The sequence below is a fragment of the Dama dama genome, chromosome 2 (genome assembly GCF_033118175.1).
Source record: "Dama dama isolate Ldn47 chromosome 2, ASM3311817v1, whole genome shotgun sequence".
Lineage (NCBI taxonomy): Eukaryota > Metazoa > Chordata > Mammalia > Artiodactyla > Cervidae > Dama > Dama dama.
Window position 1 is genome coordinate 37,413,579 of NC_083682.1, and position 19,825 is coordinate 37,433,403.

The window sequence follows — 19,825 nt, forward strand, 5'->3', positions numbered from 1 at the left end:
CCAAATCATAGCTACAGAATGCTTCCTCTCCCCTACCCCTCGCTACCACATTACTATGGTGCTATTTACAGCAGTTCTTTTTACCTAGAACTTTTATTTTTATCAAGAAAAATTATGAGGCACACTTAATGACAAAAAAACACAGTCTGAAGAGATAAAGCAAGCCTCGGAAACAGACTCATATATGCCTGGGATACTGGAGTTATCAGGCCAGGAATTTAAAACATTTATCTATCTAATAGATAAACTTGACAGCCTGCAGGAATAGATGGATAACGTAAGTTGAGAGATGGGCTCTCTAAGGAAAAAACAAAAAGAAATGCAAGAGATCCAAAACACAGTGACAGAAATGAAGAATGCCTTTGATGGACTTATCAGTAGACTGGACATGGCCAAATATAAGCTTGAGAATACCTCAGGAGAAACAACCCAAACTAAGAAACAAAGGAAAAAGCCTTGAGGAAAACACAGAACATAATATCCAAAAACTGTAGAACAATCACAAATGATATGGGTAATGAAAATACCAGAAGGAGAAGAAAGAAAGGAACTGAAGAAATATTTGAAGCAATGATGTCTAAGAATTTCTCCCAAATTAATGTTAGACACCAAATCATAGATTCAGAAAGATCAGAGGACACCAGACAGGATAAATGCCAAAAAAAAGAAAACCAGAAACAAACAAAAAGGCTACACTTAGTGATATAATTTTCAAACTACAAAAATCAAAGACAAAAAATCCTCAAAGATGCCAGAGAGGAAAAAACAACTATAGAGAAACAAAGATAAAAATTACATCCAACTTTCCCTTAGAAACCATGCAAGCAATAAGAGAGTAAAAGGAAATACTTAAAGTGTTGAGAGGAAAAAAATGTCAGCCTAAAATTCTGTGCCCCATAAAATTATCCTCCAAAAGTGGAGGAGAAATAAATACACCCTCATACAAACAAGCATTGAAAAATTTGTTACTAGTACACCTGCCTTGAATGAAATATTAAAAGAAACTATTTAGAGAGAAAGAAAATAATTTAAGCCAGAAACTCAGACCTACAAAAATAAAGAGTGTTGGAGAAGGAATAGTGAAGCTAAAATAAAATTTCTATTTTTCTTTTCTTCCTGCTGTACTGGGTCTTCGTCGCTGCATGAACTTACTTGAGTTGTGGTGAACGGGGCTACTCTCTAGTTGCAGTGCACAGGCTTCCTACTGTGGCGGTTTCTCTTGTTGCAAAGCATGGGCTCTAGGGCACATGGGCTTTAGTAGTTGTGATACACAGAATTCAGCAGTTGCAGTTCCTGGGCTCTAGAACACAGGTTCAATAGTTGTGGCACACAGACTTAGTTGCTCCACAGCACGTGGGATCTTCCTGGTTCAGGGATCAAACCCGTGTCTCCTGCATTGGCAGGCAGATTCTTTACAACTGACCCACCAGGAAAGCCCTTATTTTCTTATTCTTAATTGATTTTACAGATAAGTTTGTTCAAAACAATAACAGTAATAATGTATTTGATGATAGATACTTATGTACACATACATAATATGTATTTATCAATGTGCTTATGTAGGCTTATGTGTCAGTGAAGTGAACAACAGCAGTGACACATGAGATAGGAGGAATTAGAATTATTTTGTCATTTTGAAGCACTTGCACTACCCGTGAAGCAGTATAGTGTTATTTGAAGGTAGACTTGGATTAGTTGTTAATGTGTATTGCAAACTCTAGGGCAAGCACTAAAAAAGGAAAAAAATGTATAACTGCTGTGCTAAGGAGAGAAAGTGGAATCATACAAAATGCTCAGTTAAAAAAACAAAAGGCAAAAAAAGAGTGGAGGACAAAAACAACAAAAAGAAAAAAAAGACCCGAGACCAAGGACAACAAATAATAAATAATGATAAATATAGTAGATATTAATCCAACTATATCAATAACTACTTTGAACATTAATGGTCTAAATGCACCAACTTAAAGACACATTATTGGAATACGTTAAGAAACAAGAGCCAATTACATGTTGCCCACACACAAAAAAACCCTCTTTAAATATAAAACACATGTAGCTTAAAAGTAAATGTGGAGAAGGAAATGACAGCTCAATCCAGAATTCTTACCTGGAGAATCCCATGGACAGAGGAGCCTGGCTGCTACAGTCCATAGAGTTGCAAAGAGCTGAATACTATTTAGTGACTAAACAACAACATATAATAAGATTAGTTTTTCATCACTGGGGAAATGTTTTAACAATTGATTATCCACTCTCAAAAAAAGAAAGAAAGAAAAGCATACCTAGACCTTACAAAGAAATATGAGACAATTGTATTTAGCAGCTCTAATTATGAAACAATGTTAGAGGCAAAGACAGAAAAGAGGAAGGCTTTACAGAGTATGACATGGAGCCCAGCAAGACATGAAGAGAGTAAGCTAGCCCATACAAAGATTTAAATAAACTTCAGCATGGCAAAAGGTGCCAGAAGTATATAATAGATAGCTGGCTGAAAATCACAACATGTATGAATAAATATGTCATTTAAGAACAGTGCTAGAGGAACAAGATGGCAGAGGAGTAGATGGACTTGGAATACATCTCTCTCCATGGATACATCAGGAATACACCTTCAGACACAGAAGTGCATGCAGAAAACCAGCTAAGAGAGGACATTCAAATTATAGGGGCCCCAGAAGAAGACTACAAAAACAAAGGGTATGAAAAAATTTTTGAGAAGATTATAGTTGAAAATTTCCCCAACATGGGAAAGGAAATAGTCAATCGGGGGCCGGGGGGGGGGGGGGGGGGGGGGGGGGGGGGGGGAGAGCCAAGATGGCGGAGGAGTAGGACGGGGAGACCACTTTCTCTCCTACAAATTCATCAAAAGAATAACTGAACGCAGAGCAAACTTCGCAAAACAACTTCTGATCGCTAGCTGAGGTCATCAGGCGCCCAGAAAAGCAGCCCATTGTCTTCGAAAGGAGGTAGGACAAAATATAAAAGATAAAAAGTGAGACAAAAGAGCTAAGGACGGAGATCCGTCCCGGGAGCTCTTAGGCGGCATTGCTTGGGGTAGGGTCCGGGCCTGAGTGCCCTGAGGACAATCAGAGGGAGCTTCTGTGAGGTGCCAACATGAACTGTGGGAGACCAAAAGAGAGAGAGTAAATTAACCGGCCTGAACACGCTGCCGGCCGTTCGCAGAACAAAGAGACCGAGAGGGTCCAGAGAGGAGCTCGCAGGCTGCGGACCGGCCCAGCCCCGCCGGAGGCAGGAGGCAGCAGGGAGGGGAAGGTCGCGGCGAGACACAGGGCGCAGGCACCCGACCGGCGCGGGCGGGGACTGGGGCTGGGGACGCAGAGGGCAGAAGGCGCGCGCACCCGACTGGCGCCAGCGGAAACTGAGACTGGGTCCGCGGAAGGGAGTGGGCGCCACACCTGGGGAGAGTGCGCCCACCGAGCCCCTGGCTGCCTGGACCGCTCTGACGGGGAAGGCACAGAGAGCAGGCGCAGCTTCTCCTTCCGCGCTTTTGTGGAACACCCGAGGGCTGGAACCTCGCGCAGCGCGGGGCGCGCTCCATATAGAACAGCCGGGAGCCTGAGCAGCGCAGACGGAGAGGGCAGGGTCGGCCCCTCCCGGCAGCGCCAGCCCGTCCACGCGGCGCCAGCCCGTCCCGGCAGCGCAAGCCCCTCCCCGCGGAGCGACGGAACTAGCTACCTGAATAAGAGTCCACCCCCGCCCGCCTGTGTCAGGGCGGAAATGAGGCTCTGAAGAGACCGGCAAACAGAAGCCAAATAAACAAAGGGAACTGCTTCAGAAGGGACTGGTGCAACAGATTAAAATCCCTCTAGGAAACACTGACTACACCAGAGGAGCCTGTAGATATCGAGAAGTGTAAGCTGGAACGAGGAGCTATCTGAAACTGAGCCGAACCCACACTGACCGCAACAGCTCCAGAGAAACTCCTAGATATAATTTTACTTTTTTCTCTTTTTTTTAATTTTTTTTTTATTTTTATTTTTTTCTTTTTTTTTTTCTTTTTTCTTTTTTATTTTTTCTCTTTTATTTTCCTTTAAAATCCCCTATTACTCCCCCATTACTCCTTAACTTTCATTTCCATAGACTTTTACGATTTTTTAATTAGGGGGGAAAAAAAAAAATTTTTTTTTCTTTCTTTTTTTTTTTTTTCTTTTTTTTTCTCTTTTTCTTTCTTTTTTTTTCCTTTTTCTCTTCTATTTTCTATTTTTCTTTTTCTCTTATTTCTTTTAAAGTCCTCTAGTACTCCTCTACTACTCCTTAATTTTCATTTCCAATACACTATAACCTTACAAAAAAAAAAAAAAAAGAAGAAGAGAAGCCCTATTTATAAACCGAAGATTATTCTCTCCCAATCTTGACTCTCTGTTTTCTACCTCAGAACACCTCTATTTCCTCCTTTCCCCTTCTCTTCCCAATCCAATTCTGTGAATCTTTGTAGGTGACTGGGCTACGGAGAACACTCTGGGAACAGACAGCTGCGTAGATCTGTCTCTCTCCTCTTGAGTCCCCCTTTTTCTCCTCCTGTTCATCTCTATCTCCCTCCTCCCTCTCCTCTTCTTCATGTGACTCTGTGAACCTCTCTGGGTGTCCCTAACGGGGGAGAATCTTTTAGCCATTAACCTAGAAGTTTTCTTATCAGGGCTGTATAGTTGGAGAAGTCCTGAGACTACAGGAAGAATAAAACTAAAATCCAGAGGCAGGAGACTTAAGCCCAAAACCTGAGAACACCAGAAAACTCCTGACTACAAGGAACTTTAAGTAATAAGTGACTGTCCAAAAGCCTTCATACCTACACTGAAACCAACCACCACACAAGAGCCAGTAAGTTTTAGAGCAAGACATACCACGCAGATTCTCCAGCAACGCAGGAACATAGCCCTGAACATCAACATACAGGCTGCCCAAGGTCACACCTAACACATAGACCCATCTCAAAACTCATTACTGGGCACTCCATTGCTCTCCAAAGAGAAGAAATCAAGCTCCACACACCAGAACACTGACACAAGCTTCCCTAACCAGGAAATCTCGACAAGCCAATCGTCTAACCCCACCCACTGGGTTAATCCTCCACAACAAAAAGGAACCACAGACCTCCAGAATACAGAAAGCCCCCTCCAGATACAGCAATCTAAACAAGATGAAAAGGCAAAGAAATACCCAACAGGTAAAGGAACATGAAAAATGCCCACCAAGGAAATAGTCAATCAGGTCCAAGAGGCACAAAGAGTCCCATACAAGACAAACCCAAGGAGAAACACACCAAGACACATACTGATCAAACTAACAAAGACTAAACACAAAGAAAGAATATTAAAAGCAGCAAGGGAGAAGCAACCAGTAACATACAAGGGAAACCCCATACACTTGATAGTTGATGTCTCAGAAGAAACTCTACAGGCCGGAAGGGAATGGCAGGATATATTTAAAGTACTGAAAAGGGAAAATCTACAACCAAGATTACTGTATCTGGCAAGGATCTCATTCAAAATTGATGGAGAAATCAAAAGCTTTTCAGACAAGCAAAAGTTAATTCAGTACCACCAAACCAGCTTTACAACAAATGTTAAAGGAACTTTTATTGTCAAGAAATACAAGAGAAGAAAAAAGACCTACAAAAGCAACCCCAAACAATTAAGAAAATGGCAATAGGAACAACTATATCAATAATTACTTTAAATATAAATGGGTTAAATGCTCCAACCAAATGACACAGACTGGCTGAATGGATACAAAAACAAGACCCATATATATGCTGTCTACAAGAAACCCACTTTAGATCTCAAGACACATATAGACTAAAAGTGAGAGGATGGAAAAATATATTCCATGCAAATGGGAAGCAAAAGAAAGCTGGAGTAGCAATCCTCATATCAGACAAAATAGACCTTAAAATAAAGAAGATTACAAGAGATAAGGAAGGACACAACATCATGATCAGGGATCGATCCAAGAGGAAGACATAGCAATTGTAAATATCTATGCACCTAACATAGGAGCACCTCAATACATAAGGCAAACACTAACAGACATAAAAGGAGAAACTGACAGTAACACAATAATAGTAGGAGACTTTAACACCCCACTCACACCAATGGACAGATCATCAAAACAGAAAATTAATAAGGAAACACAAGTCTTAAATGATACATTATATGGGATGTATCTCACTGATATCTTCATGACATTCCATCCAAATGCAGAAGAATGCACCTTCTTCTCAAGTGCACATGGAACATTCTCCAGGGTGTGTGGGCCACAAACCAAATCCCAGTAAATTTAAGAAAATTGGAATCATATCAATCATCTTCTGCAACCACAGTGCTATGAGACTAGACATCAATTACAATAAAAAACTGTAAGAAACACAAACACATGGAGATTAAACAACACATTTCTAAATAACGAACAGGTTACTGAAGACATCAAAAGGGAAATTAAAAAATTTCTAGAAATAAATGACAATGAAAACATGACAACTCAAAAGTTATGGGATGCAGCACAAAAGCAGTCCTAAGAGGGAAGAACAGCAATACAATCTTACCTCAAGAAACAAGAAAAACATTGAATAAACAACCTAAATTTACACCTTAAACAACTGGAAAAGAAGAACAAAACAAAATCCCAAAATTAGTAGAAGGAAGAAATCATAAAGATCCAAACAGAAATAAATGAAAAAGAAATGAAAGAAACAATAGTAAAGATTAATAAAAGTAAACGCTGGTTCTTTGAACAAAATTGATAAACCTTTAGCCAGACTCATCAAGAAAGAGAGAAGAATCAAATCAACAAAATTAGAAATGAAAAAGGAGTGGTTACAATAGGCAATGCAGAAACACAAAGGATTATAAGAGACTATTACAAACAACTACATGGCAATAAAATGGATAGCCTAGAAGAAACGGACAGATTCTTAGAAAAGTTCAATCTTCCAAGACTGAACAGGAAGAAATAGAATTATGAACAACCCAATTACAAGTACTGAAATTGAAGCTCTGATAAAAAGTCTCCCCCAAAACAAAAGCTCAGGACCAGAAGGCTTCACAGGAGAATTCTATCAAACATTTAGAGAAGAGGTAATGCCTATCCTTCTAAAACTCTTTCAAAAAATTGCAGAGGAAGGAACACTTCCAAACTCATTCTATGAGGCCACCGTCACCCTGATATTAAAACCAGACAAAGACAACACAAAAAAGAAAGCTACAGGACAATATCACTGAGGAACATAGATGCAAAAATCCTCAGCAAACAGAATTCAACAACACATCAAAAAAAAAACACATCAAAAAACTTATACACCATGATCAGGGTTTATTCAGGAATGCAAGGATTCTTCAATATACACAAGTCAATCAATGTGTACACCATTTGACCAAATTGAAAGATAAAAACCATATGATCATCTCAATAGATGCCAAAAAAGCCTTTGACAAGATTCAGCACCCATTTGTGATTAAAACCCTTCAAAAAATGGGCATAGAAGGTACCTACCTCAACATAGCAAAGGCCATATATAATAAGCCTACAGCAAACATTATTCTCAATAGGGAAAAACTGAAAGCATACCCCCTAAGATGAGGAACAAGACAAGGGTGTCCACTTTCACCACTATTATTCAACATAGTTCTGGAAGTCCTAGCTACAGCAATCAGAGAAGAAAAAGAAATAAAAGGAATCCATATTAGAAAAGAAGAAGTAAAGCTCTCACTGTTTGCAGATGACATGATACTGTACATAGAAAACCCTAAAGATTGTATCAGAAAATTACTAGAGCTAATCAGTGAATTTAGCAAAGTTGCAGGATACAAAATCAATACACAGAAATCACTTGCATTTCTATATACTAACAATGAAAAATCAGAAAGAGAAATTAATAAATCAATCCCATTCACCATTGCAACAAAAAGAATAAAATAACTAGGAATAAACTTACCTAAGGAGACAAAAGATCTGTACACAGAAAATTATAAGACACTGATGAAAGAAATCAAAGACAACATAAACAGATGGAGAGCTATTCCATGTTCCTGGGTAGGAAGAAGCAATATTGTGAAAATGAATATACTACCAAATGCAATCTACAGATTCAGTGCAATCCCTATCAAATTACCAATGGCATTTTTCACAGAAGTAGAACAAAACATCTCACAATTGATATGGAAACACAAAAGACCCCGAATAGCCAAAGCAATCTTGAGAAAGAAAAATGGAGCTGGAGGAATCAACCTTCCTGATTTCAGATTATACTACAAAGCTACAGTCATCAAGACAGTATGGTACTGGCCCAAAAACAGAGATATAGACCAATGGAACAAGACAGAAATTCCAGAAATAAACCCATGCACCTATGGGTACCTTATTTTTGACAAAGGAGGTAAGAATATACAGTGGGGCAAAGACAGCCTCTTCAATAAATGGTCCTGGGAAAACTGGACAGCTACATGTAAAAGAATGAAATTATAACACTTCCTTACACTGTCCACAAAGATAAACTCAAAATGGATTAAAGACCTAAATGTAAGACCAGAAACTATAAAATTCCTAGAGGAAAACACAGGCAAAACACTCGATGACATAAATCAAAGCAAGATCCTCTGTGACCCACCTCCTAGAGTAACAGAAATAAAAACAAAAGTAAACAAGTGGGACCAGATTAAATTTAAAAGCTTTTTCATAGCAAAGAAAACTATAAGCAAAGTGAAAATACAACCCTCGGAATGAGAGAAAATAATAGCAAACGAAACAAGTGGCAAAGGATTAATTTCCAAAATATACAAGCAGCTCATACAACTCAATACCAGGAAAACAAACAACTCAATCAAAAAGTGTGAAAAAGACCTGAACAGACATTTCTCCAAAGAAGACATACAGATGTCTAACAAACACATGAGAAGATGTTCAACATCACTCATTATTAGAGAAATGCAAATCAACACAACAATGAGATATCACCTCACATCTGTCAGAATGGCCATCATCAAAATGTCTACAAACAACAATTGCTGGAGGGGGTGTGGAGAAAAGGGAACACTCTTGCACTGTTGGTGGGAATGTAAACTGATACAGTCACTATGGAAGACGGTATGGAGATTCCGTAAAAAAGTAGGAATAAAACCACCATATGACCCAGCAATCCCACTCCTAGGCATATACCCTGAGGAAACCAGGGTTGAAAAAGATACATGTATCCCATTGTTCATTGCAGCACTATTTACAATAGCTAGAACATGGAAGCAACCTAGATGTTCATCGATAGATGAATGGATAAAGAAGCTGTGGTACATAAACACAATGGAATATTAGTCATAAAAAGGAATGCATTTGAGTCAGTTCTGATGAGGTGGATGAACCTAGAACCTATTATACAGAGTGAAGTGAGTCAGAAAGAGAAAGATAAATATCATATTCTAACACACATAAATGGAATCTAGAAAAAGGTTCTGAAGAATTTATTTTCAAGACAGCAATGGAGAAACATAGAGAATAGACTTATGGACATGGGGAGAGGGGAGGAGAGGGTGAGATGTATGGAAACAGTAACATGGAAACTTACATCACCATATGTAAAATAGAGAGCCAATGGGAATGTGCTGTATGTTTTAGGAAACTCAAAAACGGGCTCTGTATTAACCTAGAGGGGTGGGATGGGGAGGGAGATGGGAGGGAGGTTCAAAAGGGAGGGGATATATGTATACCTATCGCTGATTCATGTTGAGGTTTGACAGAAAACAACAAAATTCTTTAAAGTAATTGTCCTTCAATTAAAAAAATAAATTAATTTAAAAAAAAGAACAGAATGCTATGACACATACAAAGCAGTCAGGGAAACAGGCGGTGCATACCGACAGGTGTGTCATACTCAAAGAACTCAAATAAAGAAAATATGCTAGATTCTTAACCCCACTGGTCAGAAAACTACAAATTTATAATAAATCTTGACTCTCAGATGGATTAAAATTTAAGCTGGTTAATATGCCGTACCTGTATCAGTGTGGAAAACAGGAGGCTGTTCATCACTACCCGTGTAAATGTGTCTCCTCTGGTTTGGGGTAGCAATATGGCATGACCTGTCCACTTTATAAATATGTGTTCCTTCTGAAACAATAATTCTAGGTCTAGGAGATTCACCCCACTGGAATAAATATATAGGTATAAATTTTTTTTAAGATAATGGATGGAGAAAAATATGCTATTCTAACAATTTAAAAAATGGGAGTAGCTAAATTAATTTTAGATAGGAAAGTTATCAGGGATAAATATATGGACTTTATATAATGCGAAAGGGGTTAATCCTCTGAATTACTCAGAGAATTTTCTCAGAAGAATCTGATAGGTTCTGTCTGGAACACAGTACTGAATCAAAAAAAGGAAGAACAATTGTCTATAGCAGGTCAGTTTCCTGTCTCCTCTCCCTGTAGCACCCCAGAATGGGGTTCTGTTCTCACTCCAGAGCAGTGGCAGCTCTAACTGGGAGGTCTGTCCCCTCACCAGCTATGCTCAGAGCTGCTTCTCTCCATCACACCCACACCAGCCTTGCTGCCACAACCCAACTACCTTCCAGTTTTTTCTACCACCTCCCTTCCTTTCCTGACCAAATTTTCCAGTCCGCATCCTACTTAAAAGCTCCATGGACTTGGGCCCTCTTGTCTTAGTATTTTCAGGCTGCTATAACAAATGGCCGGCTTCCCTGGTGGCACAGAAGTAAAGAATCTGCCTGCAATGTGGGAGACATAAGAGGTGCAGTTTCCAGCCCTAAGGCAGGAAGATCCCCTGGTCAACCCACGCCAGTATTCTTGCCTGTGGACAGAGGAGCCTGGTGGGCTACAGTCCATGTGGTTGCAAAGAGTCAGACACAATGGAAGGGGCTGAGCACACAGCAACATACCACACACTGGGTGGCTTACAAAAAAAGAATTTTTTTTTCCCTAATAGTTCTGGGTGCCAGCAGGATTGGGTTCTGGTGGAAACCCTTTTCCAAGCTGCAGACTTTTGCTGTGTCCTGACATTGTGGAAGGGGCTAGGGAGCTCCGTGGGGTCTCTTTAACAAGGATACTAGTCCCATTTATAGGGGCTTACCTGGTGGCTCAGACACAAAAGAATCTGTCTGTAAGGCAGGAGACCGGGTTCAATCCCTGGGTCAAGAAGACGCCCTGCAGAAGGAAATGGCAATCCACTTCAGTATTCTTGCCTGGAGAATTTCATGGACGGAGGAGTCTGGCAGGTTCCATGGGGTCACAAAGAGTCAGACACGACTGAGCGACTAACACTTTCTGTCCCATTCATGAGGGCTCTGCCATTCATGATCTAAGCATTTCCGAAGACCTCATCTCCAAATACCATCACACCAGGCCTTAGAATTTCAGCACATGAATTTTGAGGGGACATACACATTCAAACCACTTTCAAACTTCCTTCTCTCTAGACTCCAATAGGCCCATCACGCCTCCTTCTCCTTTCACAAGGTCTCACCTCAGCATCTTGTTGCTTTTGCATTCTTCCTCTACTGAGATGGCCTGCTGCAAAAATACTTTGAACCTAAACAGATCAAATTCCAGTTAACATGCAGTTATGATTTTTGACATATCTTAAGATTATAGGTAGATAGATACCCATTAATAGTTTTAACTTCATAGCTAAATGTTTGACTATGGTAGTCATCTATGGCAACAGCTTTCCAGTAAATGTTGATTATCCTTTTTCTCATTTTTCCATGTAAAATCTTTTCTCCAGGGGTTACTCTCTAGTTGGATGTGAGGGTTGCTCACTGCAGTGGCTTCTCTTGTTGTGGAACATGGGCTCTAGGGTACAAGGGCTTCAGTAGCTGTGATGCACAGACAGTTTCCCTGCAGCATGTGGGATCCTCCTGGACCAGGGATCAAACCCATGTCCCCTGCATTGGCAGGCAGATTCGTAACCACTGGACCACCAGGGAAGCCCCACCATGTATAATCTTTGTAGTATTGCCACACCAGTTCTTCTTGTTTTACTCACTATTACACACACTGAATTTTCCTGGAACAGCTATTTCCACAAGTCTCTTGTTGAGGCAGTGAGGCAAGTGTAGTCTGCTAGAATAGCTGATTCTCCCAGTGCAAGTACTGCCACAGAGACAGGCATCCTCCTGTAAATATGGCTCATCTGGGTGAATATTTGCATATCCCATTCCCTCTGCTTCTCTAAACAAAACTAGCTCTAGGACTGAATACCCCAGTTCTTGAACCCTTTGTTACTAATAGACATGTAGCTTTTGACCTTCAACACATGCCTCTAATTGTCAGTAAATATATTTCTGCTGGTGCTTTCTGGTATTTTGCCATTACATGATCTTTTCACCATTCTCCAAACCTCTCTCTTTGTTTTCTGCCACATGGCCTTTATGGGCCCGGAGTTGCTTTTAGCAGACTTTATACCTATTTTCAAATGTGGAATTTGTCGGGATTTTTAAAAATTTGGTTCTTTTTTTACTGGTATTTTATTTCTAAGAAGAGAAGGACAACCTACTGACTTACACAGCCATATTCATATCAGAAATCTAGAAGTTTGAATTTAAGCCAGTTGTGGGGCAAGTTTAGGTGATGACAAGCCTGGAAACGGCCATGAGAGCTGGTGGAGAAAAGAGGAATCCAGGTGAAGCAGGTGAAGGCCTGTAAGGATCAGCATAACTTGCCATCTCACTCAGTTCAGTTCACTCTGTCGTGTCCAGCTCTTTGTGACCCCATGGATTGCAGCATCCCAGGCCTCCCTGTCCATCACCAATGCCTGGAGCTTGCTCAGATTCATGTCCATTGAGTTGGTGATGCCATCCAACCATCTCATCCTCTGTCATCCCCTTCTACTCCTACCTTCAATCTTTCCCAGCATCAGGGTCTTTTTCAATGAGTCAGCTCTTCGCATCAGGTAGCCGAAGTATTGGAGTTTCAGCTTCAGCATCAGTCCTTCCAATGAATATTCAGGACTGATTTCCTTGAGGATGGACTGGTTGGATCTCCTTGCAATATAAGGAAAAGAATTCAGTGTTAGCTGGGGGTGGGGGGCACACAGTTCAGGAGGGAAAGGATGAAGCAGTGATGAGTGAGCACGGGAGGAGAGGGAGACTGGAGTCAGGGGCGTAGCAGGATTTGGGTATGATCTGTCCATATCACCCTCTCAGATTGTAACAAATGCTACTAAGAGGAAAGCCAGAATAAAGTAACCAGTCAGAGGAGGCAACAAGTGCAAAGGCCCAATATAAGGGAAAGGTTGGTGTATCTGAGGAACTGGTCAAAGCCAGTGCGCTCAGAACTATTTGAGAGAGAGGAAAATGAACAGGAATAAAGTAGAAGTAGTGAGATGGCTCTCCTTGCAGAGAGAGATCCAACTGGCTTTCCAAAAAGAAAGTCAGAGAAACTTACATGTAAAGGGGGAATAAGACTTGTCTAAGATAATTTCTCAATCTCAAAACAATTTCTCAATCCACGCCATCTGTAACTGAATATCAAACTCTCACCAAACTCAAGCTCTCTGTCTCCTAGGCCAGAGCTATTTTCACCAGAATATATATTTTCTCCATTCTTTCTCTGGATAACTGTTACTTGTTCTTCTACGCTTGGTTGAAATATTATTTCCTTAGAGAGACTTTCTTTTACTGTCCCTCCAGCTAAATGTGATTCCAGCATTATTCTCTATCATAGTACCTTGTTGCTTTCATAAAATTTGCACCAAAATAATACAATTATATATTTCCTTGTGTATTTATATTGATTGTCAATGTCATGCAGTATAGAGTAAGTTTCTTGACAATAGGAGGCATTTTTTTAAAATCATTCTCAACCAACCATGTATTATAGTAAATGAAATAAAACATTCAATAAACATTTGTGATAAAGAGCTCAATAAAGAGAAAGACAAAGGTTTGGATGGCTTGTCCATGTAGATATAAAAGTCACTAAGGATAATGATAGACACTGGCTTGGAGAGTGGCATGGAAGCTAGGGCCTGGTACCATCAATCAATGGGGAGAATGACCACAAAACCAGGCAGCAGGAGATAAACTGCCATAAAACAGAACTCAAAAGAGAGAGTTTTGATAGGGTCAATTTTAAGTTGTGATCAAACTGTAAGTCATATCTATTCATCCTCTGATTTGAATCAACCTCTCATTGTTCCCAATTCCTCTAACCCAAACCTTTCCTCACAGCCCTCTAGAAATCTATTTCATTGAAAATAACTCCCGTGACATCTTTCAACTCTTCTTTCAAATTCTATCCACCATCTTGCCTTAATTAAAGCTTAAATTTACCCCAAGGATCCTACTTTGCCTTACGTTGCGTTCAATTCCCAGGGCCAGTTTCAGCCCTTTCTCCTCTTCCAATCATGTAAATAACTCCTGTATTTTAAGGTTGTTGTCACAAGTCAGTCTCTTCTCTCCATTTATTGAAGACTGAGTTGTACTCTGCTTCTCTGCTCTAATACCTGCCATTGCCTTAGTTTAATGTTCAAGGAAACATCTAACATAATAGCATATGAATGCCACGTTTCTACTGTTAAACATGTATCTATGCACTTACCCAGCAAATATTTATTGGGTGACATTCACAGGCCAGCACAATGCTAAACACTGAGAATGCCATAATGGGCTGAGATATAGTCTTTACATTTACGGTACTTTCACTCTGACAGGTGGAGAAGGTTGTGCAATAGAAAAAGTCCATGAGAGCTAGACCACATCTGCCTTGTTCACCACAGTATTACTGCACTTATCCTAAGAGGAATCTAATACATATTCTTCAAAAGAATGAAACTGACAGATAATAATGTGTGGGGTAAGCATAGGATGCTATGAGAACAGAAAGGAGAGATAGGTAATAGAAGAAGGGGGAGAAAGACTCAACGTATAATTCTCAAAATGCTAAAAATATAATTCTCATAAAAAATACCTAGAAATTGGGTGCCATAATTTGAACTAACTCACAAGTAAGGGAAAGAAACAAAGTAAAGGAAACAAAACCAGTTCAAAATCAGTGAAAAAATACTTTGGTCACCTGATGCAAAGAGCCAACTCATTGGAAAAGATCTTGATGCTGAGAAAGATTGAAGGCAAAAGAAGGGTGCAGCAGAAGATGTTGGATAGCATCACTGACTCAGTGGACATGAATTTGGGCAGACTCCAGGACATAGTGGATGACAGAGGAACCTGGCATGCTGCAGTCCATGAGGTCAGAGAGTCAGACATGATTTAGTTACTGAACAACAAAGAGAAAGAGTAGGTTAACAAAATCAGCTCAAGATCAGTGGTGGGGCGGGGGATGGAATCCTAAAATAAGACTGCTAAGTTGATCTTCTACAGGGCAATAAAATCATAACAAATTTTATTTCCCTAAGTCAGATGATCCTTCGACAAATTTATTAGATGTTTTTTAGTATGACAAGGAAAGACATGGAATTATCTTTTTGCCTTATTTCCAAGTGCTAGATACTTTTTCTCAACAAAGGCGTCTGTGAGATAATTTTGCACCTGATACCTGAAGACCGAGCAGAAGTTGGTCAGTAAGAATGGCAAAGAGAAAGGTGGCCTTGTTCCAGGGAACAGGAAAAGTACAGAGAACCACTTAATTTCAACTGTCCACTGCCCTTGTCAGACCCTGGGCTTGATCCAAATGTGAAAATTTTTCAGTTCTGAAAAATTAAATCCTAACATCTCACTTTTTGATGACAACTTCCAATTTTTCCAAATTTTATACTCTATGTCTCTTTTTTGACATAGGCTTTTCCTATGTCAAGGCTTTTCCTATCACCTAATAGAGATCTGTATTCCTTCGATTCTTCCATGCTATCCCAGGCTCTCAACCTCAGCTCCATCTAAACTCCATGGATTGATTCCCTCACCTACTGTTTTGTCAATACTCTCAATTTTGTTACACTCTGTTACACTGCTATTTGTCCATTGGGGAAAAAAATGAATTTATTTGCTTAAATGTATTGGCTGAACAAGTAAGCTGAGTAAGATAATATTTAAATGGAGGTTTGAACCTATTAATTAGCCATAATTTGAGAGTGAAATGGAGGTAGAGCCCTATGAATTCCTAGGGAAAAAAAAAGCCATCTACTTCAAGAGCCCTATAGGTCTAATTTGACAAAACTGTCTTTTCTTAAAGTTATTTCTGGCAATTTCCAGTGTGTGAGATAGTATATACAGAAACAAGTCTCCATAGATCTTTGCTACCTACTACATGGGTCAGTCTATGAATGATATTTTCATAGTGATAAAAAAGACTGAAAATTAATTTCACTAAAAATTATATATGAAGTCCAAAAGTAATATCTATAACTGCAAAATGTTACAGCTGACATCATACTTATAAGTAAAGGACTGAATGCTTTCCTTATAAGATCAGGAAAAAGGGAACAATATCTACTTTTACCTCCACTATTCAATATTGTACTAGAGAGTCCAGCTAAAGTAATTAGGCAAGAAAGCAAGATTAAAAAAATTCACACTGGATATCCAGAAATATATCTATTTGTTAACAACGTGATCCTATATATAGAGAAAATCGTAAGGAATCCACATAAAAACTATTAGAACTAATAAACTTGTTCAGCAAGATTGCATGATAGAAGATCAGCATAAAATATCAGTTGTATATCTACACATGAGAAATGAGCAATTCAAAAAGTAAAATTAAAAGAACAGTTTCATTCACAATAGCATCACAAAGAATAGAATACTTAGTAATAAATTCAACAAAAGAGCAAAACCTATTCTCTGAAAACTACAAAATACCGTTGAAAGAAAATTGTGTTGTGTGTTAGTCGCTCAGTCATGTCTGACTCTTTGTGACCCCATGGACTGTACAGCCTGCCAGGCTCTTCTGACATGGGATTTTCCAGGCAAGGATACTGGAGTGGGTTGCCACTTCCTTCTCCAGGGGATCTTCCCAACCCAGGGGTCAAACTGGGGTCTCCTGCATTGCAGTCAGATGCTTTACCATCTGAGCTACTAGGGAAGCCTGAAAGAAAATTAAGGTCTAAATAAATGGAAGATATTCTACATTCATAGATCAGAAGACTTAATATTGTTAAGACAGCAATACCAACCAAATTATTCTACAGATGCAATGCCATCATTATCAAAATTTCAGCTGACACTAAAGGGAGCTGAACACGGGGGAGAGGGAAGCAGTCCATTCTCATCTCTTCTCCCTTTCCAATTTCCCACCAGTGCCTCCCAGTGGCACAACCCAACTAAAGGAAACCACCTAGCTAGGAAATCTAGGAAGTCATTTGTCGAATCCCAACCCCAGCATCACAACACAGGACATAGAATAGTGGACTTAGATCTAGGAAACAATAGATAAATCAAAAGAATACATAATAGACCCCTTTACTCAGTAGCCAATCAAAGCTTTCGACCCATATTTAAATTTTCATACAACAACAGTAACAACTTCATGCTGCCTTCTAACAAGATGCAACTAACATACAAAGAATGATATTCTCACTCAAAAAGGGGAAACACAGTCCCAATAGCCACCATATCCATCTCTGGATGAAGTTAACTTCTGTTTTAGTTCAGTCAAAATTGCACCTGAAGACTTCCCTGGTGGCCCAGTGTTAAGAATCTGCCTGCCAACGCAGGAGAGGAGGGTTTGATCCCTGGTCTAGGAAGATCCCATCTCAGATCCCTTAGATGCAGCAGAGCAACTAGCCCATGCACCACAGCTGCTGAAACCTATGTGCTTAAAGCCTGTGCTCCACAAGAGCCCCTGTAGTGAGAAGCCCATGCACTGCAAGGAAAAATAGCCCCTGGTTCGCTACAACTAAAGAGAGCCCACGCACAGCAATGAAGACCCAACACAGCCAATAAATAAATAAATAAAAATAAAATTTTAAACATTGTGTCTGGATATTTTTGTAACCTACATATGAAATTGTAAAGTTAATCCCAACAAACAATCCATAAAAAAAAAATAAGAGAAAAGGAGTGAGGTAAAATAGTTAATATATGCTAAAATACACATGGAACATCCTTGGTGGCTCAGATGGTAAAGAATCTGCCTGCAATGCGGGAGACTCGGGTTCCATCCCTGGGTCTAGAAGATTCCCGGGAGAAGGAAATGGCAACCCACTCTAGTATTCTTGCCTGGAGAATTCCATGGACAGAGGAACCTGGCGAGCTACAGCCAATGAGGTCACGAAGAGTCAGACACAACTGAAGCATCTTGGCACAGCATGGTACAGAAAGATACACATAAATGCAAAGAATAAAATAATATCTGCCATAGTTCTCACTTCTATAAGTGATAACAATGCTATAGTTGGTTTTCATATTTTCTTTATCCTACTAACTTTCCATATTCCTCTTTTCTTCAGGTGTTACCTCAGTTGATCAAGGTTCATAACATGCAGAATGACCCAAATCTTTATTCTCAAAGGGTCTGAAGCTTTAGCAGTCCCACCTTTAGTGGGTCACCACAGTACACCTGGATAATCCCCTAGTTTCCAGACATGTTCTCTTTTTCCCACCGTGTAGCCGCAGCCCAATTTCCCTTGGATATTAGAATCAGTCACCTTAGCCCCTGCAGTCACTGCTTTCTTTCTATGTTAGATCAATGACATTAGGAGCCCAAAATAGCCCAGTGACAGTGTCAACTTCCAATTCAATGGAACCATCGCGTGTTTCCCTGACAAAAGCATTCTTTCTTTGAAGATTAAATCCTTTAAAATCAGCAGAGATTAAATATATAAATATGGGAAGAAAAAATTCTGCAAATTTTTGGGGGTAGGGTAGGGCACAAATTCCCACTTTAACCCCTTGGTTTCTAGCCCCGTGTATTCTACTATGAGATGAACAGCATCATCTATTGGCCACTAGATTAGCGTATGCTGCAAACTGTAGGACAGCATCCAACCTCTGTCTGACTCAGCCGGTAAAGAATCCACCTGCAATGCAGGAAACTGGGTTCGATCCCTGGGTTGGGAAGATCCCCTGGAGAAGGGAAAGGCTACCCACTCCAGTATTCTGGCCTGGAGAATTCCACAAACTGTATAGTTCATGGGGTCGCAGAGTCGGACACGACTGAATGACTTTCACTTTCAATATCTCACTTCTATCTTTCAATCCAACCTCCAAAAGTGTTCTTCCCCAGCTGACATTCTACTGTCCTATAACAGCTTCCCCTGGATTATTGAGGTACATGGTTGTAAAAGAGAAACAATGAATCCCATGAATTAGAACCTTTAGCCTCACTCCTGTGTGTAAGTAATTATTTCCTTGGACAAAACAATGAAGTGTGAGATGCTATCATGGTGAATAAGGCATTCTATAAATCCTCAGATGATGGAGCTGGCAGACACATTTAGAAAGGAAAGTGAATCCATACCCAGAATGACTATTCTAGTGAGAAAAAAATTTTTTGTTTAAAAAGAAAAGAAAATGTATTCCCTCAGCGATGGAAGGGACATTTTAATCAACCTACTACTAGGAGGCTGGTTGGTACCCCTCCCCCAGGCTATAGTGTGAGGTCAGGGTATCAGCATCATCCTTGCTGTTGGCAAATTGGGATTTCAGCTATAGTGATAGGGTAGGTCGGCCTTGGAAAGGGGGAAGCCTGTGTTGTTAAACCTGTGTTCAACTTTGAGCAAGCATCAGAGTGGCTGGGGAAAAAAAAAAAAAACAGACAGACTTCCACAAAGTTGACTCTTGTGTTCCTAAAGTACATTTCTGGCAAGAGCTAGTAATACATGTGAAATCCTGTGTAGACCAGGCTAGAATTTTCTTTCTTTGTGAAATGCTAACAGAGAATTCCCCATGAAGCCATGGGTATGG